The sequence below is a fragment of the Filicampus tigris genome, chromosome 11 (genome assembly GCF_054856515.1).
Source record: "Filicampus tigris isolate MCC_2025a chromosome 11, RoL_Ftig_1.0, whole genome shotgun sequence".
NCBI lineage: Eukaryota > Metazoa > Chordata > Actinopteri > Syngnathiformes > Syngnathidae > Filicampus > Filicampus tigris.
The window spans coordinates 16,538,653-16,564,793 of NC_141227.1; the positions used below are offsets into that span (position 1 = coordinate 16,538,653).

Here is a 26,141-nt window from a genome sequence, read left to right on the forward strand (position 1 = left end):
CATCTCCATGATGACCCAAGACAAAGAAGACAAACGCTAATTCTGTATATGTCTGGTGGTGTGTTCGCTGTCCTCACATACAATGAGGGCAGGCTTGAAAAAACAACATCAAGCTGCTCACATTGGAATTTTCCAAATGACACCAGCGTAGCATTCCTGACATTTTACCTTTTACCGAGACGGCGGTCTGACATTTTCTCACAGTGGCTGGTCGCGGCGAGGGGGATGAATGCTAATCATCGGCGCTCATTCCGGAACACTGTGAAACTCTTGGAGGAAACCAATAGTACTGGCCAAGATTCATTTTCAGGGACAAACAAAAAAGTTTTTAAAAAATCGAAATGTCAAACACTCTGTGTATCCAGTCGGATTGTCCTTGTGTTTTTGTTAAAGCACTATAAAAACATTCTAGAATGCAACAGGAGCTTGTAAACACTTCTTTTCTTGGGCCAGAATGCACTGAGAGGCCAGTAAGATGCTCGGATGCCGTTCTGGTGACTATAACTGGCTTGTTCTTCTACGACAGGGATGGACAACTTAAATGATGGCGGGGGTCACAAATTTTTATCTGTGCTACTGGGGGGCACACACAGGACCACGCACTTCCTAACCAGATGTATGAGAAAAATGCTATTTTAATAAGGACGAAAGACATACGTGCATACATCCGAAGTACAGGCTCTTAATATGTTCATTTTTTATAATACATGTTTCAATGCATGTATGAAAGATCCTAACCCAACAACAAAGGCTTTGAAGTAAACAACAACAGAAAACACAAACAGTACTTTTATTCCACTGCAAAGGGATCTCTTGCTTAGAAAAAAAAATACCATTCAAGGACTGCACAAAACTGCTGAACAAGAAACCAACATTAAGTGCAAGAAGTCATTTTGTAAATTTTTTCACAAAAATAAACTCACTCAAAATTGTAATATTACTGAGATACAATGTATGTCCTGCATATTTTTTCCAAATCTGCTAAAAAAAATTAGTCCTACTCACGGGCAGTATAAGACTCAGTTTAAGTGCAACTAAGAATATCTGGCATCTAGTGTTGATTAGTGGTACTACAACTTAAAACTACAGTCGAGCCCTACCTAACTCGCAATTTGAGTTTGGAGCACAGTCACACAACAGATTAAACTTCATAGTTTGGGAGCGCTTGCAGTCATTTATTTGAGACTTTCATTTAATCTGTACATACTCTGCGGCGGTGTCATTTTTCAAGGCATTCAACAGTGGGTGGTTTGTGTTGGTCTTATTGTGTGCTACAAAATATGACAAGTCGCTTACTCACAACGCATGCTAATTGTCCCCGGAGCCCGCCATGCGAGCGCTCATTGAGCGCTAATTGTCGCCTGGAGGGAACACGTTACGCCTACCCCCCCCAAAAAAAAAAAAAAAAAAAAAAAAAAAGCAACACGGATACAGAGCTTGCTCTTATCATTAAACACAAAATTGCTCATTTGTGCCTGGGGATTGATAATAACTGTTTTCTCATTAGGGGAATTGATCATGTATTGACTCTTATTGATGAGGTTGCCGATTGTATTGGACTTTTAAATCGTCAGATAACGGACGGGAGACTTGACATAAATGCACAATGCAATATGTGCCCTTACACACAAATTGAACATTCAGACTATGTAATGAAATTAACATTATGAAGACCAATACTAATATTGCGTGTATGCATGTGTGTGTGTGTGTGTGTGGGGGGGGGGGTTCTTTTTTGCTCATGTCTCTTACTATTGTCTATGAAACATTTTAATCTTGCAATTTGTTTCCACCAGTGTGATTATTGATGTGCCAAAAGAATAAAAAATAATGATTTGAATACATATAATAATAAACATAAATTAAAACTGTGAGTAGCTATGAACAAGCCACGCACACAAACAAGAAAAAAAAAGTTAAAAGCTGTGTCCTGAAAACAAATAACAAAGATGTCCTATACTTGAAACATGGCTATGCCATTTTCTTTGAATTTGCAAATGTTCTCCCCCTGCAGATGTTAACTTTAATTGGCATTAAAGTCAAATGCAAATCAACGCACATTTGTGTAGTGACGTGCGTTTGTTTGGCCTGGTGTGTGATCTCAATATCTCCATGTCCAGTTCCCGTTAGCCATTTTCCAGGCAGTTAACGCTTACTCCATGCTCCTTGTGAGTGTTTTCATTTTCTATTTGTGTGAGTGGTTGCATCTCCCAATCAATAAACAGCTGAAATGCATCGTCGAGTGAGACTCTGCTGTTTTTTCACTTCACCTCACTCACTGAATGAACTAATGTATGGGCAATGATCTCTGCGAGTGTTGTCATTTTGTATATGAGAAGTTATGGCCATTTAGCCAGTTAGCATCTGCTGGCATGCTCCTTGTGAGTGTTTTCATTTTGTAGTTGTGGGGTTGGCTTAAAGTTCTATTCACTAAACAGCTGAAATTGCTTTGGTGATAGTGGCACTAAAAAAGCAGAGGCTCATAAATCGAAAAACGTATAAGTTGGGGCACTTCTAAGTACAGGTATCACTGTATTCACATTTACAGATTTTGTTAATGCTGTTTTTATAGCTTGAAGAGATACTGTAACTGGGAAGTATGAAAAGAAAATGTCAGTACCTTTTGAGTGATGCAGAGCAAGGTCACCAGTTGAACTTTGTAACTTCTCACCTAACAAACAGACAAAAACAACAAAATAAAATGTTAAATCAACACAGCAGCAAAGGCCAGACAGGGAGTGTTCGCTAGTGAGAGAGTCTGCGTTTCCTCCGTCACATCTTCTTATCGGCGCCTTACTCAGACATGTGCACTCAGTCAGCAGTCAGCGATAAGATAACGACGGGAGATGGACGAGCAGAGCAGCCCTGCTGAGAAGAGTGATGCCGAGTAAATAAAGAGTGTGTGGGCTTCTTTAGCCTGCGTCTGGTTAGGGGGTGGGGGGTGGGGGTGCGGCTTGTGTTTCTTTCAAGTAAAAGAAAACACATTAACCATCGACACCAAGTTGATGATGTGGACGGATATTTCAGGGGTGGCATATTCAACGCGTTGCTACAAAACCAACACGAGTGTAAATGTTTAAATGTTTGCTTCCGAAGTGATTGGGTGTTTACATGAGCAAAAAATGATTAAATCTTTAATTACCCGCGCTTGTTTTCAAAGGGGATTGGAAATCTCAATGTAAACAAAAGCACTTTCCCCTCCGAGCCTCCGTTGGTGAAGGAAAACACCTCGGAGGAATCCCGCCGAGAGCTGCGGGGGTGCGACAGCTGACAATTGCCCCAAGTTTGGATTCGGCGACGGGCGACGAGCTAATTGAAGCCTGCAGCTCACGGCTCGGATCGCTTTTGCGCTTGTTGTCATGGCGGCGTTCAGAGAGACATATTTGCTCAGACAGTGCACCCCAGAATTCCTAAAAAGCCAATTTGGACAGCATCGGAATCTGTTCTAATGGGCGTAGTTGTTGTGAGTGAGTGAGTGAGTGAGTGAGTGAGTGAGTGAGTGAGTGAGTGAGTGAGTGAATGAGTGAATGAGTGAACAATTGATTTTAGTTTTGCACGAGCGAATGAGTAAGTCAGTCAGTGTTGAGGAATGTGTAAGTTGTCAGTGAGCAAGTAAACTTTTGACAAGGCAACTAAGTGAGTTAGCGGGTGATTACGTGAGTTTCTTAGTTGTGAGTGAGCAAGTGAGTAATTTTGAGTGAGTGACTGATTTAGTGAGTTGCGAGGTGATCAATAGGTTGATCAAATTGATGACTGAGGTGTGGGTCAGCAACTGAATGAGTTAGTAGTGAGTGGGTGAACGGGTTAGTGAGTTGGGTGTGCGAGTCATTTTGAGGAAGTTAGTTCATTTTGAGCAATTTGTTGTGAGTCAGTAAATGAGTTGTGGGTGAGCACATGAGCAAGATAGTATTGAGTGAGCGAGTGAAGTTAGTGAGTTGTGAGTGAGTGTGTGAGTAATGTTTGAGGGAGGGAGGTAGTTTATTGTGAGCAACTAAATTACTAAGATGTGAGTGAACAAGTGAATGACTTAATAATGAGTGAGTGAAATCTGAATCACTGGTAAATGAGGAAGTTAATGAGTAGTTTGTGAGTAAAAGAGTAAAGGACTGTTTTTGATTTGTAAGTTATGAATGAGTGACTGAGTTAGCGAGTTTATTTGTGAATGAGCAAGTGAATGGTTTAATTGTGATGGGACAAGTAAATGAGTCAGTTATCAGTCGTACATAGTTTAGAGTGAATAGTGAGTAGGTGAGTTAATCAGTTGTATGTCAGTTGTGAATAAGCGAGTGAATGAGTGAGATGTGAGTGAGCAAGTGAATATATCAGCCAGTGTTAAGTAACTTAATTGTGAGTGAGCAAGTGAACTCTGAATGAGAGGCTGAGTTAGTGAGTTGCGAGTGCGATGTAAATTAGTGCGTTTTGGGTGAGTGAGTGAATGAGTTATATTTCAATGAGGGAGTGAATGAATTATTTTTCAACTGGCGGCTATGTTTTTGTGTGACGTGTGAACAAGTGAATTAGTTGTGTCTGAGCAAGTAAAATGAGTCAGTTGTGAGTCACTGAGTGAGTAACTGAGTTACAAGTTAGTTTTGAGTAAGCGAGTGAATGAGTTAGTTGTGAGTCTACACAAGTGTAATGGTGGGAAAATTTACCATGGCATTGTTGTTTTTTCTTGGTCTTGTCTTTGATATCCTTTTCCAGAAACTATTTTAAAACAGATATGAAAAATAACAACAAGGATTTCTCTCACAATAGCACAATGCTAGGCTACGAGTGGCCCTTCACGCAACCAGTTGATGTAATGCACAAAGACGGTTTACTGTGGTGCTATTGAAAAATCAAAAGACCCACATTTGCATTGGACGCGAGATGCACATTACCATAAATTTAAAACTTGTTTTTCTTCATCGCAGCAGACATTACAAAAAGCCCACATGGGTTCAAGCGTATGCAAAATACTGAACAAGAATAAAAATGAGAACGCATTTGACCGCTTCAAAGCCCCGTCGAGCTACGGCACATCGGCAGGGATCGGCACCTTCAGCACTAGTCAGCGGTTTGTCGTAAAATCATTTCTACACCTGCAGGCGGAGGGAGAAAAAAGGTGTGGGGGAAATGCTGTCTCCTGCAGAGAAGCTTTGTTCACGTAATGGAACAATTGAGGAGAAAGTGAGGCGAGTAAACTGAAGAGCAGCATCCACATTCGAGGCAAAGAAACACTTTGGTGCCCCATTGACTGCGAATACTTAATTGGCCTCAGCCGAGAATAATTCAAGCACAACAGCGACAGCTCCCAAACACTTTTGTGCAGTTTTGTAGCGGGAAAGAAATACAACAACAACAAAGTCAAAAACACAGAAAAGTTCGCCACAAACAGGGAGCTGCCATTTGTGGTTTAAAGTGCGTAGTGGTAGCGGCCGTTGTTGCGTTCTGATTGGAATGAATGGAAGCAGAAGGCGTAAGAGTGAGTGAGTGAGTGAGTGAGTGAGTGAGTGAGTGAGTGAGTGAGTGAGGGAGTGAGTGGTTAGCCTTTGAGTGAGCTAGTTGTGATGGGTGGGTGAGTGAGTGAGTTTTGATCACACAGTGAGTGAGTTGCAGAGCTGTGATAGAAGTGATTTAGTCATTGTTTATGTGAGTGACTTAGTTGTAAGTGAGCAACTTAGTCATTTGTGAGTGAGTTAAAGTTTTGAATGAGTGAATGAATAATAATGAGTGATAAATAAGCTAAATGTGAGCAAGGAACTGTTTTGGGTGAGTAAGTGACTTACCTAGTTGTGAGTAACAATGTTTGACTGCTGTGAGTGGAAAAATGTGTTGTTTGGCGAACGAGTGAGTTGTAGCTGAGTTTAGGGGAATGTCTTGCTTCATGTCGGGATGTCGGGAGTTAAAGTAAAATATCATCAGAAAATGAATACAGTGGAACTCGTTGGACCTAGATGAGAATGCCCTCGTTTTTGTACGATTTGCTTTTTTCCAATGTTTTTTTGGTCTACACTTTGTTGTAGTTTTTGTACATCCATTAATTTTTTTGTCATATATTTCCCAAAATTCGATGCATGTTCAGCTCGAGCATTTCGTAAGTTGTGTTTAAATAGTTCAACAGACGGCAAGGATTATTCCACAATGCAAGCTTTTATTTACAACTCAAGGCAATAGTCCTCCTTGTCGGCTCAGCAACACTCAGGCAACACTGTAAAACATCCTGTCGAAGGTCAGATCTTCAAAATAAAAAAGCACACAGTATAATAAAATATTCTCTACACTTTCTTGGGCCACATGGTGATTCATTTAACAGTCACACTCAATAAACAAAAACAAAATACTTTGACTGCGACTCCTAATTAAGCCATCAACGGACCAAATGTGCCGAAACTGTTATTATACTGGTGTGCTTTTATTTTGAGGGCGCAATTTTTGACAGGATCTTATGCAGACTTGTGAGACTGTCTGAGCCGACTGGGAGGCTTGTTATTGCTGTGAATTGTTAATATAAGCTTACACCATGGAAATATGCCTTGCCATTGACACGCGGAATGACATTTTCTGCGTGCCAGCCATTTGCCATAAAGAAGGCAAGAAACACAACAGAATTCAAGAAAGCACATCCCTGCTGTATAAAAATGTAAGTGTGATCACAAATGTTCATTTAGCCACTTCATTCGTTATTTCACACACTATTGTATGTAAAGCTATAGAAATGCTGTGTAAAATGTATTTATTTGAATATAATTTTGGGTGTCGAGAACGGATTTAATGGATTTACCTTATTCCCTATGTGAAATTCATATGACTGTGTTTTAATCCGTTTTTCTGGAATGGATTAATCATGAAATCCAAGGTTCCACTGTTATCAAGTACGTTAAGCAACTCGAGTAGAGTGACAAAATATTGTAGTTTGTAACTTGCGCCACTTGAAGTGAGCTCTTTGTGAGCGAACATTCCCGCAAATGTCTCACATTATCCTCCTTTTGAGACAAGCAGCCAATTAAGTAACACAACAAACAAACACATTTAAATGTACTTTAACACTTCTGCCTTGGCAGAGGTGTCCTATTGTAGTTGTATTTGGTTTAAGCCAGCCTGAGTCCCCCTTTGAGTGTTTATTAAACGTGCAAGCTCACACCAATCAACCGTGTCGCCTCTTAAAAAAATGTCACCTTCCTCTTTCCGTATGAGGAGGGGGAGGAGGGCAGAAGTCTATTTTCTCCCTCTCTCTCTCTCTCCGTGTGTTTGTGTCTGAGGCTCCTTTTTCTATTCTTCCATTCACACGCTGTTGCTCTTTGTGCAACGCTGATGCATGCAGACGAGGCGAGGCTCTGATTAAATGAGTCCAGAGTGGCGGTGGAGGGAGAAGGAAGGCCGTGCCCATGTTTAGCGCATGCAGGGCGGCTGATTAAAGCGTGAGGCGAGAGGCCATTGCTATGCAGCGCCGCTCCTCGTTGCTAACTCGCGCACAAGGCCGCTTCTATGCAACGCTGGCTTTTCATTGGCCGTCTTTGCCCATTTCGACTCGTTCACGCTCTCTCTCTTTGATTTCGCCCGTGTTGTTTTCTTATTTATACCGCAACTTTGGGTCGACCTTTTCGCTTCTCATTTGGGGCGAGAAGGCGCCTTATGAGGCCCATTAGCACAGACAAATCCAATCAGAGGAGTTAAAATAGAGCCTGAGGGGAAATTCAAGTCTAATGTATAGTGCATCTGAATGTTGTTAATGTTGTTGTGTTACAGCCTTATTCCAAAATGGATTCAATTCATCGTTTGCCTCAAAATTATTTTTCTGATTTTTGCAGTTCATTTGACATGCTTTGGAAAGGAACACTTATGTGTATTTAAAGTGCATTTGGAAAGTATTACCAGCGCGTCACTTTTTGCACATATACACAACAAACAAATGTTTGACTAATGAAAAAGCAATTTCTACACCTCTACATCTTAGGGTTCCACCTAAGGTTAATTCAGTTGATCGGACATGATTTGAAAAGGTTCAGACCTGTCTATACATTTATTGTACTTCACTTATTCCACACTAGGTTAAATTCATTTTTTTACTCAAAATTCTACACGCACAAGCCTATTATGACACATGAAAAAAAATTGATTTTCTTGACCTTTTTGCAAAAGTCCACCTGTCGTAAATTCAATTGATTGGACACTATTTATCAAAGCAGACACATATAAGGTTCCAGAGCTGACAGTGCGTGACAGAGCACAGACGAATCATCAAGTCGAAGGAATTGTCTGGAAACAAAGATAAAATTCCCAATGAGTACATTGGTCTCAATGATTAGTAAATGGAAGATCTATTTCCAAACCAATTGCCAGTGCTGTGATATATCACAATACTGACTCGTCATACAATTGATATAACAATCAATTCCTCTCACTTCACTGTAATTAATTATAGACATCAAAAGTGTCCCGTTGATAGAAGTTGTAATTAGGGATGTGCATTCATTTAATTATCCTGATCGAGCTTGGGGAGGAAAAAACAAGTCACAGCTGATAAAGTTAGATTGAGATGGCAGAAAATACCAAAAAGCAATTCACTGAACAATTAACAGCTCCCTCGCTTAAATAAAACACAACAAGCAGGACAAAAAGACAATGCAGCCTGTGATTCAGAGCAACTACAAAATCTGACCAACAGACGGGCATGACTTGCCTGTATTTTTCCAGATCATTTCGTTTTTTGCTTAGTGTTCTTTTTTTTAGGTTTTTTTGTGGTTGATTGGGTGCTTTTTGAGGTTGTTTTTGGGCTGGTTGGTTGGTTGGTTTTTTTTGGGCTGGTGGGCTGGTCCTCTTTTTGGCTATAGTTAGATGTTTATTTTTTTCATTATTGTTTTTTTTAATTGGTTAGTACAAACATTCCCTTGTAGTCCAATAATTCTACTCATGCTATAAATTACTGTATAGTGTAGATTGAGTCATATAAAGTACAGCGTTATTGCTTCACTAGTTGCGACCATGTGGCGAGTTCCAGCGTTGTTTTGACGTGTCTGATGAACCAGACTGATGATTACACTTTTATTGTTGCATCCTGACGCTATGAAGGGCAAAGTCATAAACGTTATTACCTTCATAAGCCTTTATTAAATAAAAGCTTTATGAAGGCTATGTGTGCGGGCTTGAGGTCAAAACCTGGCGAGATAGTGGAATATGTGTCTCGTCATTAAGAACAACAACAACAAAAATAAATAAATAAACCTCCCATCCCTCTAAGACGCTCCCGGCTACCCCAGTATCCCCCTGCTCGGTTCCCGTGCCGACAGCTAAGATTCAATTATGGCCAACTGTGCGATAATCCCAGCCTGCTGATTGGACACCGCTGCCCTCTATTAAACCAACACAGCGGGGAGGAGAATGAGGAGTTACATAGAAAGAGTAAGACCGGGAGAAGGCGGACAAAGGGAGGAGTAAATTAAAACATATAGCCTGCTTCTGTGATCCCCTCAAAGCCCCTGCTATCCTTCAGGCTCAAGTGAAAACAAACAAGCTGGCCCTTAAAAGGCCGCTCCGTAATCCCCCATGTAATCACCGGGGCGGCCTCCAGCAACACACACACACACACACACACACACACACGCACACACGCACACACGCACACGCGCGCACAGAAGCCAAAAGACACATTCGTGCACACGTGTGTTTTTCATTCAGTGACATTAGCCAAATTACAACATCAGAGAGCCGAGAGAAAATTGTGCAAAAATCTTCTCCATCTGTATTGCTTACAAAAAGAAATGTGTAAAGATGACAACTCCTTCAAAAAGAAACAAATGTGGTGGATTTCCGACAAGCACAAGCAAGAATGGAAACTGTAGCGATATTATCACACATGCAAGTGAAAACAACTGAGTACTATCACCATTACTGCTTGTTATTCTTGGACTGTTTATCCCTACTAGAGAGTGCCCAAAATCCCTGAAAAGCAGCAGTTTCAAAACAAATTGCTTTCCGAACATAACTTCCACTTAAGGTTTTAACTATTAAAAAAAAACATTTTCTTCCCACTATTCTTACATACATACTTTACAATATTTTCCATCCGTTATATACTTAATTTTTTTTTAATGTGTTCAAAAATGTTGGAAGTTAGTTAAATCTAATCCTCTATCACTATCCCATTTTTCAGCCCATTAATATTACATATTGTTGTTGCTCTTGTTTGTTCCTTTTTAAACGACATTTACAATGGATTAAGAGTGTTTAAAGTCCATGTAAAGTGAAATAAGATTGTTGACAGCCCTGCCAAATGTAAATGATTTAAAAAAAAAAAATCACCAAGTATATAATATCAGGCTTTGAAATAATGAGAAATAAAGTCGTTCTCTCTGCTTTCAAATGATGTGGGCATGTCCGCTGAATGCATTGAAACCAAATCACGCTCAAAAGTCAACTGTCAATCAATTGCAATTACTTTGACTGGGATAAATGGATGTTGCCTTATCCAGCATCTTTGTTAAATCTACATATCCATGTTTGAAAATAACATCGGCTTAAAGCCTCTGGTGACTGGAATATATCTCACCGGGTCGTTGGGGTGCTTTCCACACCACAACAAGGCTCTCTAAAGTCTCAAAGTGATTCATACTGTACATGGTTCGAATTTGGTGGTTGATTGGGATGATTTTAATTCCATAGAAAGAAGGAGGTCAGGTCTGAACTCTGAAAATGACCCAAATCCCTGAAAAACAACTCCTTCAAACCAAAACAATCAACTACCTGTAGGTTTGCCAGCAATGGTTCTTCTTTGATTTTGTTTTTTGCATCCTACATGCTGGATTTCATGTCAACACGACACAATGGTGCCGGGTGCTAATAATTTCTCTCTTGGGGCATGTTGACATGTTGCGCTGACACAAACATGCAGCAAGTGCCTTATGAAAAGGGATACATGCAATTTTGCGGGTTAATTATACAACAAATGGTGTTGTTGGAGACAAGGCAAGATGTTTTTGTGATCAACTTACAACGGAAATGTGAAATATGTGCAGCGGTGGCAAGATGTTGGAAATGTTTGGCGACTAGTCAGACTGTCAGCGCAGCCCAAAAAAATGGTGTCCCTGTCTTATCTAAATGTCTCTGTCTATATGTTTTTTGGTGAAGAGTTTTTGTATTATTCTTGTATTATCAGCAGGTAACCCACATGTTACAGTGGTACCTCGACTTACACCATTAATTCCTGAACATGCTCATAACTAAGAACATGTATCATAAATCATCTTTCCCAGCTAAAATGGATAGAAATGCCAATTAATTCCAGCCACATGCAAAACACAACAAAAATGTGTATGTCTTTTTAAATGAGAAAAAATGCATCTGCCAGTATTATACAGACATACATAATACACAAAGAGGAGTTTCACAATGAACCAACTCAACATGCTGCAGTAATATTAGCAATTTTCTGCAGAAGATAACAAATATAGGACGGTACGGTTTGCTATATTGTGTGTCTATATGTGCTGCTGCGTCGTTTGTTTTCACATAGCCAGTGCATGCAGGGTTATATCTACTGAAACATCGGTATGTATGACACAGGAAGCAAATGATTTTGGTTTGAAACAACCATTTGCTATGCATTTGTGATGATGTAACACAATGGCTAATTACAAACAACATTCAATAAAAACAGGTACATCCAAAGTATATTTGGCGATAGCAAAAAACACTATAAACAGGAACTCTGTGTGACAAGACTAAAGTAAAGCAGTTGAAAATTCGGCTGCATCCCACAAAAATGGCCACCGTTGGTTAAACGAGACCCCATAATTATATTTGACAACATGCCCTTTATTTTAATCTAATTATGTCATTCGGCCTCCAAACTAATAAAGCCCTGCTGAATGTCATTATGGCAATGTATCCTCCCCCATTTGTTATTACTATCGCTATGATTACTACAACACAAAGTTGCTCTCACTGCTGCTCGATATATTAAAAAGTCGAAGTCAGATAAATAAATTACATTCTTAAAATGTTGGCAAACAAGCGGGCCGCAGAATAAATGGAGCAAAACTTTTTAAAAAACTTTCTGCATGTTTAACGTGGTTGCTTTTTTGGCGGGTGGGTCTCTGTAGATTTCTATCAAGAAGAAATGGTAGGTGGTTAATCCAGCCAGACTGTTACTGTCTTAAAGCACACAAAAAGTGAAAATAAGCACATTTTGTGTATAATTCTGCACTATTTTAGCATGATTTGCATCTGTTTAGCCAGAAACTGTATCACTTACTTATGGAGAAGGAAAGCTATGCTCTAGCTCGCAGTTGTTACTGTTTGGGGCATGGTTTCTTGAGACATTTTGATGAGTTTACGTATGATACACACATCTAATGACTTTTTTGTGTGTAAGGGGAATACGTTTTTGCTCAAAAATCAAGTTTAATGACAAGTCATCAAACTTTTCTGCCATGCTCCGCCCACATGCAGTGACAAACTCAATACATGTTTGCAAATTAGCGTCAGCCATGAGTGTAGTACATGAAGTACAAATTTGAAAGCAAACATTTTACAGTTTATTTCATCTATTTATTTTTTACACCGAATTAATACACTTTGACACCACACACTATAACCAAAACAAAAGATTTCCACAAATAAGCATGACCAAATCTGTCAAGCGCCTATCAGACAACATCTCTAGGTCGAGTCTGTCTTTGAAGAAAAAGACCCTAAAATTATCACTTTATCCCAAAATGGTGACCTTCCTGCGCCATTTAGGCTTAGGCGTCTTGAGACCAATGTTGCCAAGGGAAAACTGTCACTATAACTAAATATTGAGGGGTCCGCAAACAGTCCCTAAAAAAATGTGTGTATGTGTGTTTTGTTTTTTTTTTAATGCAAAGTGGAATTGAAGTATTTGTAGTACTCTGAGAAATAGTCAGAAGAAGGACAGTCAAAAAATGTCATGTGTCCCGCTTTCTAACTCTCTTCACTGCCTGGAGACATTTGAAATTGTCAGCCTATCACCTTCCTTGGACAGAAGGGTCTCCCGCTGGGGCCCCGCCCACTCTGCTACGATTGGCTCAGTGCTCACGACCAATCGAAGGAGAGCAGCAACTGTTGCATCCCCCCCAATCTCCACCCCACCATCAACGCAACAACCAAAAGTTTAAGAATGCATGTAGACAGAGATAAATCTATTTGAATATAATAAAATATATTAATATTAACATCAATACATTTGTAGGCTTTATGTGGGGGATCCTTGTGTAAAATGACAGTGCATCACTGAAAGAAAGAGAGCGCTACTGTGGTTACTGCGCACCCCCTCCTCGCGCTCTCTCTCTCACTCTCTCTCTCTCTCTCGCGGTCCCTCTCTCCTCTCCACTCACATCTCGTCCGAGGCTCGCGGAGGGAGGACGGACGATCTCAGAGCGGCTCCACACATCGCAAGAGAAGGAGGAGAGCGAGAAGGATGCTCCAGTCGCAGTGACATCTACCCCACTGTCTCACTGAGACCACCAGAAAGCCCCCCCCCCCCTTGTCTTTTGTATCAATCATTCTGTGGATAAAAACTAAACAAATAGGGGGAATTGCTCCTAACTGGACTGGACCACCAAGCTGCGGATGTTTTATTTCTTGGCTGTCAAGGATTTTTTTTTTTTTCTTGCTTGGAACGCGCGCGGACTCACGGAGGTAAGAGAAGCGCGTGACTTGACTCCTCACCTCGCGCATGAGAGGCTCTTCTCGGGGATGAGCTTGAAATGCTCCCCGGTGCCTGTTTGGGTGCACGCTCTGGCGCAAAACGGGCGAAATTGCGCGCGCACGTACCATTTGACGCACGCTTTGACGCATCTGGAGACATCTGGAGTGTAGTTGTGCGTGAACGGATTTAATGATTCGCATTTTTTAATTGTTGTTCTAACATTTGCGGTAAAGTGTGGCACCCAGCGTGCGTTTGCGCGTGACTGCGACGCGTAACTTTTATTTTTCCTTGGCGGTGGTTCCTGAAGCCGGTGCCTCAACAGACTTATAGTCACTGCTTGGCTCAGCTCGGTTCGGTTGTACCTGATGCGAGAATTGTTGAGGTGGAGAATAAAAAAGGAGAGAGAGATTATTTGACGGGAAACTCTTCTCTCCCAAACATTACTCTCATTGTGGGCTGCTCTCGTGGTTTGGTTTTGCAACTAAATTTAAAAAGTGAAGGCTGTGTGTAATTATTGTACTTGTCTTACAATGTGCTTTCATTTGATTTTCCTTCACTGTTGTGGCTTTGCCGCTCCTTCCCTTGTGATGTGGATAAGGCTCGGTTGTTTACTGCTACTCATGAGCAGCTCTTTTTCTAGTGGTTGGGAAAGTTCAGAAGCAGTCGCCATATATTTCATCACTCTAGCGGCCACTTTAAATGTCCCTTTTTTATGGGGTTTTAGTCTGATAATTAATCCTCCTGACATCCAAAGAAGGATAGTAGCTGAGAGGAGAATGCAGGGTGATGACTTCTACTGGCCTGTTTTATTTCTTTCTGCAACAATGCAGAATCGTCTTGTTGCTTTAAAGTCAATAAATCCTGCACAAGGTCGAGGTTTCGGGAAAATGTTTGTTACTGTTCTTCCGTATGAATGTCCGAAGAGTTAATCTTGAGCAACACCAAGTTGGTTCCATCAATGCAGTACGATGACTCTCACTCTAATGGCTACCTATTTATTTTAAATGTAACAGTAATGTATTCAGTATTCCAGTAATTAGACAGCTCCTCAATGCTCTTCGAGAGTCTTGACAAGGGACTCTTTGGAATCTCTTCTCCGACATGTTTGGAACGAGTTGAAAGAGCTCTTGAGGTTCTCGCGAGGGGGCCTGGGGGGTATTAATTTATGACACTGTAATCGTGGTATTTATATTTCATCAAGCGCCAGCTGCTAAGGAGTAGATGAAGAAGATGAATGAAAAAGGAGGTGTCATTCCATGAGTAGCAACAGAGGGAGCTGTCGGGCTTTGCTGCGGCGGAGGCGGTGAATGCCCTTCACTCTTTTTTGTCTTCCATCACCCCCTCTTGTGACCCCCCCCCCCACCCCCCCCCCACACCCCTTCTTTCCCCAAGGGCCGCTCTCGGTAGATGGAGAGCTAGTTGCTCTCTCCCCTGGGACAGCCGATTCAATCTCACACAAGTCTAGTCTGTCTGGATAAGTATGTCGGCCTGTGAGTGGCTTCTGTTACCTCCCAGACTGACTGGGGATGCGGGGGGGTTGATGGTGGCGGGTGGGGGGTTTACACTGCTACCATTTTGTCCCTGTGATGTTTTGTTTCGCTCCACTCACAGCTTTTCCCGGCCCTTAACTCGCTGCTTGTTTCCGCGATACTATACGAACTCTTTTTGACACACTTGTTGTACTTGGGAGGTCGACTTTTTGCCATAAAAGAAAAGCAACAATCGCACCAAAGTCGAAGGTTAACAGAGCTGCAGTTTTTGTTGGATGCAGATTCTTATCAGTGTTAAGTCTCCGACTGTTGGGCAAAAGCTGTCGAAACAGCTGTGTAGCTTTGTCTGGAATAGAAATCATTTGGTGTCATCGTATGGTAAGTATCTAACGGAATTGGAGAGGACAAATGCGGGTTTTTATCGGAAAGAGACATCAGAGAACTTTTATTTCAGATCACGAGTTAACTTCTGATAAACAGTACACATTCGATTGTTCCGCAAGTCAGTTACAGCTCGATGTGAAGTTCTTACAGGAATGACGCAGCAGTTAGCTATGGTAACTGCCTATTGAAGACCTCCAACAAACAAAATTACAAAATCTATTCTTTTACTTTGCGTATACGAATGATTGTCTCTGTGAGATCTCATCAAGTCGAGTGGCTCCCGTTCTTTCATCTCTCTCCCTTGCGTTGACTTTAATCTTTCACTGGACATCCCGTGTAGATGTGTAATGATGTCCCGCGTTGATGGCGATGATGGGATTATAACCATAATCTACCGTCTCGGGCGGATTGAATGTCAAGCGTGTGTAATTAGTGTGTCTTCTGACCTCAAATCCTTTTAATGCCCCCTCCTCTCCTGGAGGTGCACAACAGGGACTTCATTGTCTACTCGTACTGAAACGTCCATTCAGGTGTTTGCTACTGACAAAGAAGCTAAGATAAATGCTAACAGAACTCCTCTGTGTTGTAACAATGTTTATAGACATAATTATCATGCCAGGTCAAATGACGAAGAAAACTGTCATATAAGAGCCTATAGCGGTATTGGGAACAACTTGTGTCCAGGCTGGTCCACCAACATTGTAGATCCCGGGATTTTGTGATACAATATACTGGATATCCATTATCTTACCCTTATTGCAATCCAGGGTAGCATCAAAGTGATTTTGGCGTGGTTATATCAAGAGGAAATTATTAGATAGCCTTAGATTGGCTGGTCCGCCAGAAAAGTAGGTGATCCGGCGTCAACAAGATATTAATGTTTTTGTTTTTTTATTTAAGGTGTTATTACTTAGTGACTAATTGAAGTCAGTGTTGCATCAACTTGATTCTGACACTTTTATTTTAGGGACACGTTATTACATAGTCTTGGTCTAGGCCAGCACATTGAGCATGGCTTGGATGGGCTCGTCTATTACTATTACAGACCGCACCAAAGTAAGTGGTGTAGACTCACCATGGCAATAAACATACAATGTTTTAAAGTTAAAAAAAAAAAAAAAGAAGGAAAAAAAGAGTGCCACTTTAATTGCGGTAACAATGAGGCTTAACATGAAATTCAATGGGGCTGGTCCACCGCCATTACAGAACACAATGAAGTCGCCACTGCAACAATGCATGTCGTTTTAAGATCAGAAGTTAATTACCAGTAGTGTTGCTTGATTGAATAATCCTACTCCACTCTAAAACAGGTGAAATGTTGTCACCATGGCAACGACAGAGATACTCATTTCGTTTCGCAAGCCTGTGTGGGTGTGGCATCTTAATGACTTTTTGATGTGAGGAAAATTGTTCCATAGTCTGCTTTGCTTAAATGCATTATTTGGGCACTCCTAAGTTGGCCATCTTGTTCAGGACAAAAATTCTGCAATGAATTTTGTCTTCTCGAGCCAGGAAGTCTTGAAATCACTCCTACTGCAACACCGGGATGTCATCTGACATCAATTAGTGCCGTTGAAGAAGAATTTCCCGCATCAAAGACGGCGACTGGTCCCTTCAAGTCACTCGGCTGCTCCCGCCTCGGCACATGGAGGCGGCGACAAGTTTGTTAGACAACTTGCCATCCAACAGAAGTCAAACATCTGCCACGCATCACAAGGCTAGGAGCGGAGGGGTGGCGGTGTTACGTCAGCGTCTGTGAACTTTTCTTCTCTGATGGTGACCCGCTTCCTGCTTTCAGTCAAGATGTACAGTATGCTCGGTTCTGATCCGAACTCTGTGACCCCCCTCACCAGAACAGCGGGAAAAAAAAAAGAAAGTCAGTGTGTGTGCTTTTTCCAGTGCAGCGGTACCTTGATTTACGAATTTAATATGTTCTATGACCAAAGGCAGTTATTTAATTTGATTTAAGGCAGAAATTGTACAAACACGGAACGCAGTATCAGTTTTCTGCTGTTGCCGCCTTTTGATACCAAACGTACAATTGTTGACAGTAACCTGGAACGGAGGTTTACGAAAACAACCATTGACGATGCGCCACATGCTGCTACACCAAGTCCAAAGACAGACATTGCTATTTGATGTAGAGGAGACATTGTACAAGTGCACCGAATACGGTGCACAAGGCCCTGAGCTGATTTCACATATTAGCCACTTCTAGATCACAAATGTGAAAATGTTAATACAAACAATTGTTGACAGTTTTACTTGGAACAGACGGTACGAAAATGACCTTGGACAAAAAGCCATATGCTGCTTCAGCAAGACAGACATTATATTTGATGTAGGGGAGAAGTTGTACCAAGCACAGAATGCAATACGCATCTGCTGCTGTCGCTCTTCAGCCGCTTGATCACAAGCATGCAATTGCTCACACTTAGAACAGAGAGTACAAAAACAACTATGGGTAGTGAACCACATGCTGCTTTACCAATTAAATGTCAACGTTTCCAACCAATCTCCCATCTTGCAGCACAATAGGTGTGCCAGCTATGGCAATATTTCTATATTACTGTAATAAAAACAACACAATAAAAAATAGTCGTTGATCATTTTAGCAGAAAATGTACAGAATGCAGAAACATGATTTTCGACTACTGTCATTTTCACTAAGCATACACTACATGTTTGGAAACAAACAATTTTGGCCAATTACTTGGAATGAAGTGAACAAGAATAATCCTGAGTAATGAGCCACATGCTGCTTCACCTTCCTGAATTATGGTGACAGGAAGAGGAGAAATTGTGCAAAGCAAACACGGATTATATCATACAACGTGCCCTATTTAAAGTAAAACATGAGCTGCTTTGTGATGACAAACATACCATTTTTGACATATAATTGGAACAGAGTCACATGCTGCTTCACCTAGTCTAAAGACATTACTATCAGATCCCTTGTGGTCCATTTCTATTACAGCACGTTTGTTGTTTGAGACTCATTGCCCAGTGCGGATGGGATCGATGCTAATTCGGAATTTACAGGCTATGTCGTCGATTCACCTATCGACGATCGGAGCGCGGCATTGACGTCCTCATTGAGCGAATTAGAATGAGAATTGATTACCCCTGATAGGGAGACCTATTGATCACGGCACAAATGTGTGTGTGCGTTTGATGCAAAACCAATAGCTAGCATGTTTGCATGCGCGCACGTAATCCGGAGTCATTTGTTTTCCATGGCAGTCAGGTGCTTGGCGAGGTCTCATGATAACAGGCACACTATGCGGTGGTTGAACAAAAAGACTTACTGTTTTTCCAGACTGCTTTAAAGCAGACACACAGATTTTTTTTCTCCAATTCAAAACAATTTCCAGATGTCTTCAGAACATATCTGGGACATTCTTAAGGCACACCTAAGATCCACTTGTCACACTCGGCTTGAAATTTTTGAAGGGGCAATTATGTCTCATGCAATTGTAGAGTACCACTTTTGCTACCATGACGACTTGTGATGAAGCAAGGATGTTGCGACGGAGCAAGGGCTACTAAGCGTTGCCATCTTGTCACTATTAAAAAAAAATTTAAAAAGAAAAAGAAAGAAAAAAACAATTAGCAACAAATCAAGGGGTTTTTATAATGTTATTGGATAATTTGGAAGACTGTAAGTGTTCCTCATTCAGACTGCAAATGTATGGCACCAGCCACTGACTAATTTAACAATTCTCTTCCATACAGTGAACGCCCATAAAGACTGGGTTATATTTTCACTCATGGAGGCAGCACTTCAATAAAAAGTCATCAATTACACTTTGCCAATAAGTGTAGCAGATCCTGAGAATCTGAGACTCGCACCAGAGCAGCAGACCGTCACACCATCTTGTCCAGACTGCAAATGAATGATGCCGGCTCAAAACCACAACTGGCTAATTTAACAATGTCAACCATCCTTAATGGGTGGGCAGCCACTCCAGAGACCAAACTATTAAAAAAATAAAGAAAATAAAAAAAATAACTTTTCCATAATACCTCCCGCGTTTCTACCTGAATGAAGCTGCTCATTTGCATTTCAGGCGGAAAAAAAACCCACCACTCCTCCTCTTCTTTTCTTCTCTTCTCGATGTGGGTCAGAGAGAATTCGGAGGCTAGCTTGAATGCTAATTAATAATTCACAGCTGAAAGGATCTTCTCTCCTTTGCGTCGGAGTTAAGCGAGACGATGGCGGGAAAAGATGGGAAAAGAAAGACTTTGCGCACGCCGGGTCAAGGAGAGATTTAATGAGTCGTTTGTGTCTCATTATTGCGGATAATAATTAACAGAATGCATGTGTGTGTGCGTTTGTGCGTGTCATTCACAGCTGTCTTCTACTCAGATCTTCTTTAAGACGTCTGCTAATTTATCACTACGATGATGATGTCATGGTTACAAAAAAAAAAAAAAAAATCACACTTCAGAATTTATTGCCAATCAATAAGCTAATGGCTTCTGTGTTCACGGACACGCGTACACACACACACACACTTTCACACACACACCCTATTAGCATAACTAATGTGGTTATGTTAATTACAGCTGCTTCGTTGTGCTGATGTAACACTTTTTTACACACGTATGTGTCCGTACTGGTTAGGTCCTCCAGGTGCAATGTGTGTGTGTTCGTGTGTGTGTGCGTGTGTGACCTTTCCGCGGGCACAACGTGTAGTCGATAGCGCACACACATGCTGAAACACGCTCATACTTTGACACAGTGAACTTGACCAAGATGTTTTTCAATAACCTTCACCGAATGCACATTGGTACATACACATTGCTTGTTGTACCCCACATGTGAATTCAAGGCGGGACTGTACCATTTTTTTTTCCTAGGCAGGGTGGAGTGCGATGTCCAAATTCGGCACAAATCAACATAAATAACATTACGCTCAGTAAGACAACTGCAGTGGAGAGCAAATGACTTACAAAGACGGGTACCATTTTTATCTTTATCTCTATCTTAACACTTTCATCATACCTAAAATGTCCAAAAAGAGAAATAAGTAAGAAAATCCAGAAAATATGGTGCCATGACATCATTCCTTTCTTCTTGGCATGGCAAAATCAAAATTAGTGAGAAAAATAATAGCACAGTTGCCACAAAAAAAGATGCAGATGTAATCCTTTAAATAAATTTGAACCCAACAGTGCTAGTATTAAGCCCAATAAAAACGAACAAAATGGACATATGATTTTCATTGACGTCCTTGAATTGCATGACAAAAAAAATCTAATTCACTGGACATTTTGACACAGACTACCCCCCCCCCCCCCCACACACACACAAACACTCACACCCTACTGTCTGTAAGCGGAATAGGTATGACATTAGTGCAATCCCATTGGATGGCTTCATTGCCTTTGATATTCTCGCACTAAAAAGCTATGCGTTTTCACCAAGAAAAGTAATAGCGCAGTTGTCACAAACGAAACAAGTTTTGTCCTTTGATTGTCGCTCAAACCCTTGAGCGATTCTGCCGCTATTAAGTGCAACAGAAAGGAACAAAACAGAACTTATTTTGTTTTGACGACGGTGGACTTGAAGCGTGTGAAGGCTCATCGTCTCTCAGCATTTACACAATAAAAGATTTTTATCGGCGTCCTGTAATGTTTGGCCGACAAAAAGAGAGTGCGCTGGACACACACTCACAAGCATGCTTCACACACAAAGGCCTGTTTTCTTTTCTACAAGACAGGGCATTACTGCATGCTTGACCTCTCCGCCATAATAAGCTTCCCTCCATTTCGTCACGTTTAGTCGCCTCTGTTATCAATAACTCCCACAATGCATCTTTCCTCACCATTCTTTTTTCCAGTCCACTTCCTCCTCTGACACGAATAATGTCATCAAATGATTGAATGAGGCTGCTGATACTTGGCCGCACAGTATTAATTTAACTTTTTTTGGGGGGCAACTTATTTTCTTTCACCCCCCCCCCACTCTGCACTCCCATAGGCCAGCATTTTTATATATACAGAGCATATAAAACCTATGTCTTTTGGGTTTCTCTGACTGCTCTGACCTTTGCGATGAACATGAACATCTCCTCCAGGACTACCAGGACATTCATTGGACACTTCATTAGGTGCATTTGAGAGATCCAATACATACATTCTTGTTATTGGAGAGCAATTAATAAGGATATAGGGAGTTATTCACTATTTGAGTACTCACCGATACTTGTAGTACTTTTGATATCTAGCATTTTATTCAACATAATGACAAAAAAACAAAATAATAATAATAAATAGATATTTCTTTGTGACGCAGCTTTTTGGGGGGCCTTAAGTATCGGTGGCAGATATCGGCAGCCTCCAGAGTAACCGATACCTTAAAATTAGTCCTGTATCGGCAGGCAACTCATACTTCCATTGCATTTTTTCAAAATCAAATCATTCTTAAGCCATTTATTTTAAAGGGTAATTTTCTGAGATATGTTTCCAAATATTAAAATGATATTAAAGTGTCTTGAGATCATAGTTGGTAGGCAATTATGCACATTTTTAGTGGAATGATTCAATTACTTGCAATCTCCCCACGACCCCACTATTCGCGGTAGAGCTCGGTCGCTATCCCCGCAAATAGCGAGTATTTACTGTATCAAAGTACTCCCATGTGAAAAAGGCAAACCATTTGCTGCATTAATACTAACAGCAGTTATTGTAATTGCTTGCTTGTGGGTACTGCCTGTTTAGAGATGCATGGTTCTCCTGCAGTTGTTGTTGTTTTTTTTCAACATCTGCTCGCCTCGAGCCACTTTCATTTCGTGTTTGCGTCCTCACCATGTACAACACATTGGCAAGAGTGTTCATATTCATTGTGACGTTGAACGCAAGAACGAGTACGAGTACGACAAGGTCGCTGGGTTTGCAAGCCGTACTTGAGGGGACAGAATGCTGAGGAAAAAAGGCAGTATAGAGAATTTAGCCTTGAGGATTGAGACAATAGAAGCACACGGCGGCAGTGGACCACAATCTGTCGAAAGTGGGAATTCTTTGAAATTTTGGCAATGCTGCTGTGACATCATCGCCTTTGCAGTTCTCCACTTCAATGAATACAACTAGGTGCCTTTTGAGTGACATTGACCAAGTAGAAAATATGCCATCACTCCATCAAAATTGAGCAAAGACATACCAATTTTTCTCCATGTCAACATCTTAAGTGCTGTTATAGACTAAATTTTAACAGGATCCGCCTGCACTGTTCACACAAACAAACAGACTACAAACAGGACATGTCCACTTGGTTAAATGATCACAAAGTAAGGAAGTGGATGACTGTTGGTTTGTGGTCCATGATTGGTTGAGCCGGCAGGTGAGCGACATGCTGATTGGCTCGTATATTTCAAACACATACATGAACAGTTACGTATGTCATAGGTATATTCCCAAATGGATACAACTATGATTTTAAATGAAATGCCTTGGAATGACAAAGTCTGTGATTTTTTTTTTCCAAATAATTTATAACAAAAAAATGCAAACACCACTTAACAGTCAAACCTGAGCTCATTTCTTTTTACAACTTCTAAAACACAATTTACAATTTTTCGTGATGGTGAAATTTGTGTAGACTTTTTTATTTAGTCAATTTTGGAATTTTGTCGTGAAAATGTCTACAGGGTCGAACACTTTTTTTTTTTTTGCATGTGGTGATCAATTTTGCTTTACGTATGAATCCAGTATGCCAATATTGAGTTGTGAGCACCCTCTAGTGGTACACGAAAGAAACTCTGCCTAATTATCTTTCAGTTGTATTTAATTTTTATATTCTAACCACTTAAATTTGATCTTTAATTAAGAACTGGGTTTTTTTAAACATTTATTTGAACACTTTTTTCACTATTATGTGCAACAAATTTTACTTGAATCATTATTTGAGGCAGGGTTTTGTTATCGTAATATTCGAACTGTACATGACGTTATGCATAGGTTTAGGGAATAAAACATCCTTTTTGAACACTTGAACTTACCATAGGCTACTCTATTTTTAATGTTGACCCTGATGGCGGTACTTGGAGGGTCAAGTATTTTTTTTTAGATGGTACTTGGTGTAAAAAGTTCAAGAACCACTAGTATCATCAATGTAATCTTTAAACGGACAGTAGGAAATGTTGAGTGTGCCAAGTCCTTGAAATTGTTCAACAATGACCTCAAGGTGTCTCTCTTGTCTTGTTTGGGTTTCCAAAATCATCCAGACGTCTTATTCACCGCGCTGCCGATAATCTGGCTGCACGCGCCTGCATCTTCCTTGAGAGCGATGCGAGCGGCGCGTCAACAGGTTTTTGATGAAAAGGCCGCGATGAAAGAGAAGTGTCTCGTTTTGACACCCGGGAGGCGAGGAAATCTCATTTGCGTGGATTGCAATATCGTGTTTATCCTTCAGACGCGCGAGGAGGGATCGGTTCAAAGCGACCGGTTTGTTTGATGAGTGTCGACGAGGAGGAGGACGAAGACGCAGAAGAGGTTGCAGTTGACGGGAGCTTAAATGTGAGGGTGAAAGTGGAGTGGATTCTACTCAGCGCTGAAACCATTGTGGAAAATAGTCTCACACGGTTTCAAACCACTTGATGATGATGCTACAGTTTGGTTGACCTGTCCTGTTTGAAAGTCAGCGATGTGAAATACTACAAATGGAGGGCTGTTTGTCATGTTATTATGTGCAAACCCCACAAGGACTATTACACACTAATAATAATCAGCACAATAACACAAATATACAATGTTTACTATAAACATTGTTACATGTATGAGCACTTATCAGTGCAGCAATGTAAACATCCTAAATATTTGTTTTCCTGACTTATGTTTTGAACTTGGGGCACCCTTCATTTAACTCATTCACTGCCAGCCATTTTCAAAGCAGAGTTGACAATATTGCCAGTCGTTTTAGAGCATTTTGAGCAGTTTGTTTACCATTTGCGTGCAGCATAACAGCTAAATGCTGATACACCATGTTTGCTTTGAACTCCGGGCTGCACTATTTGACCCAAGTCTTCTGATCTCAGAACCATACTGGGTTTATATTCAATGGGCATTTCTTTAAATGTATTCAAGACGTAAGACAATAATAATAATAATTGATTTACAGACATACAGCTAAGAAACGTGCCATGAGCGGCACTGACTCACCACTTGGCTTGAGTTGAACGTTGTGGGGTTTTGCACATGGCATTCGTCATCTTTTCTCAGAACTGCAACACACACTTTCTAACACCGACCACAACACACATTCTATTTATACGTAGCATACATATGCAGACTGTATGTTTCGAACATGCCTAAACTTATCTGAATTTCGACATGTTGGCATTGCTCCGTAATGATGGACATTTATCTTCTATTCAAAAGCTGTGCTAATCTCAAATCAAAAGCAATTCACAACTGCGATCTACTGGTGTCTGTTTGTCATTTCACTTAGACAGAAGCTTGAATCTTTCATGCCTACCCGTACTTGAGGTATATAATCAATTGTGGTAGTTAACATTCTAGTTGATGAATATAAACGTCAATGTGTGAATGAGTTAAGGTTGTCCTCTCATGTGGGAAAGGAGAGCTACCTATTTTGCATGGGTGTCTACTTATGAAAAAATATACATATGTATAAAAATGATATTTTCATGAAATTACCCTCAATTTCTGGTCAGTTCCCATAATCCTTTTGTGAATTTCCAATTAAGAATATATAAAAAATTCCCCAGTTTAAATTCCGACTAGAAACATTCCATCTCTTTGCAACCCTAAACAACGAATGCTGACATTTTTCATAACAGACTAAGATATCTTTGCTTGGTAGTCATGGAGAAAAATGTTATTACTTGCTCGAAGGGACTGTTTATCCACATTTGTGCCCGGATTTGAACACAATTCACTGGGTCCCGCCGCCTCTTGGTAAAGTTTGGCTTGTGTACTAATGCGTAACCCTGCTGAAAATCAATCAAAACAACACCTCTCACCCTTGGTGGGGGTTGTGAAAAACATTCACGGTCTGCATATGATCCTGCAAAGCAAAGCCGAGCCAAGATCTTTCTTTTGGGTCTCTAGCCTCCTGTACTACCCCAAGATAGAAATGAATCTTTTTTTTTTTTTTTGGGGGGGGCGCGATTCAAACATTTCAGCATCAATCAAAGACACCCCCGCCAAACAAAATGCACACAAGGAAGCTCCAGGAGGTGGCGCCGGGACAAGCCTTAATTGGCTTTGAGGGCTTTTGGCAGAAAAGGAATGAGCTTCATTGAGACTCAAAATGGGGTATAAGGTGGCGGCTCAGAGCAACAACAACAACAATGGCTTCTCTGTCAAACTGGGCTGAGATTGGACAGGGTAGGGGGGGTTAGTATCCTCCATTTTTTTGCATCAGGAGCGAATTCCTTCTTTAATCTCGACCAACTGTCACACAACTCTCCTTTTTGCAAGAATTGTAGACTTATTTGTCCCTAATTAGTCTTTCAAATTGACTTACTCAATATTTAAATACATGTACCATATTTTCCGGACCATAAGTTTTCATAGTTTGGCTGGTTGTGCGACTTATACTCTGGAGCGACTTATGTGTGAAATTATTAACACATTACTGTCATGGATTGTTA

At 40.8% G+C, this 26,141-nt stretch overlaps 1 protein-coding gene and 1 long non-coding RNA gene across 8 annotated transcripts in view; one reads left to right on the top strand and one right to left on the bottom strand.

The window, feature by feature from the left end:
- LOC147139941 (uncharacterized) overlaps positions 1 to 26,141 on the bottom strand; it is a 396,230-nt gene that overhangs the window by 251,361 nt on the left and 118,728 nt on the right. For 5 of the 6 annotated variants that reach the window (XR_015088785.1, XR_015088783.1, XR_015088784.1 and 2 more), the window contains one exon: positions 2,621 to 2,671. This is a non-coding gene — a long non-coding RNA (uncharacterized LOC147139941). Of the gene's footprint in view, positions 1 to 2,620; positions 2,672 to 16,379; positions 17,357 to 26,141 lie in introns of those variants that run through there. The other variant, XR_015088786.1, reaches the window with a different exon arrangement.
- Positions 13,353 to 26,141, top strand: part of cdh11 (cadherin 11, type 2, OB-cadherin (osteoblast)) — an 80,761-nt gene continuing 67,972 nt past the window's right edge. For both annotated transcript variants that reach the window (XM_086045975.1, XM_086045976.1), the window contains exon 1: positions 13,353 to 13,638. The gene's annotated coding sequence lies outside the window, so the exon portion shown is untranslated. The remainder of the gene's footprint in view (positions 13,639 to 26,141) is intronic.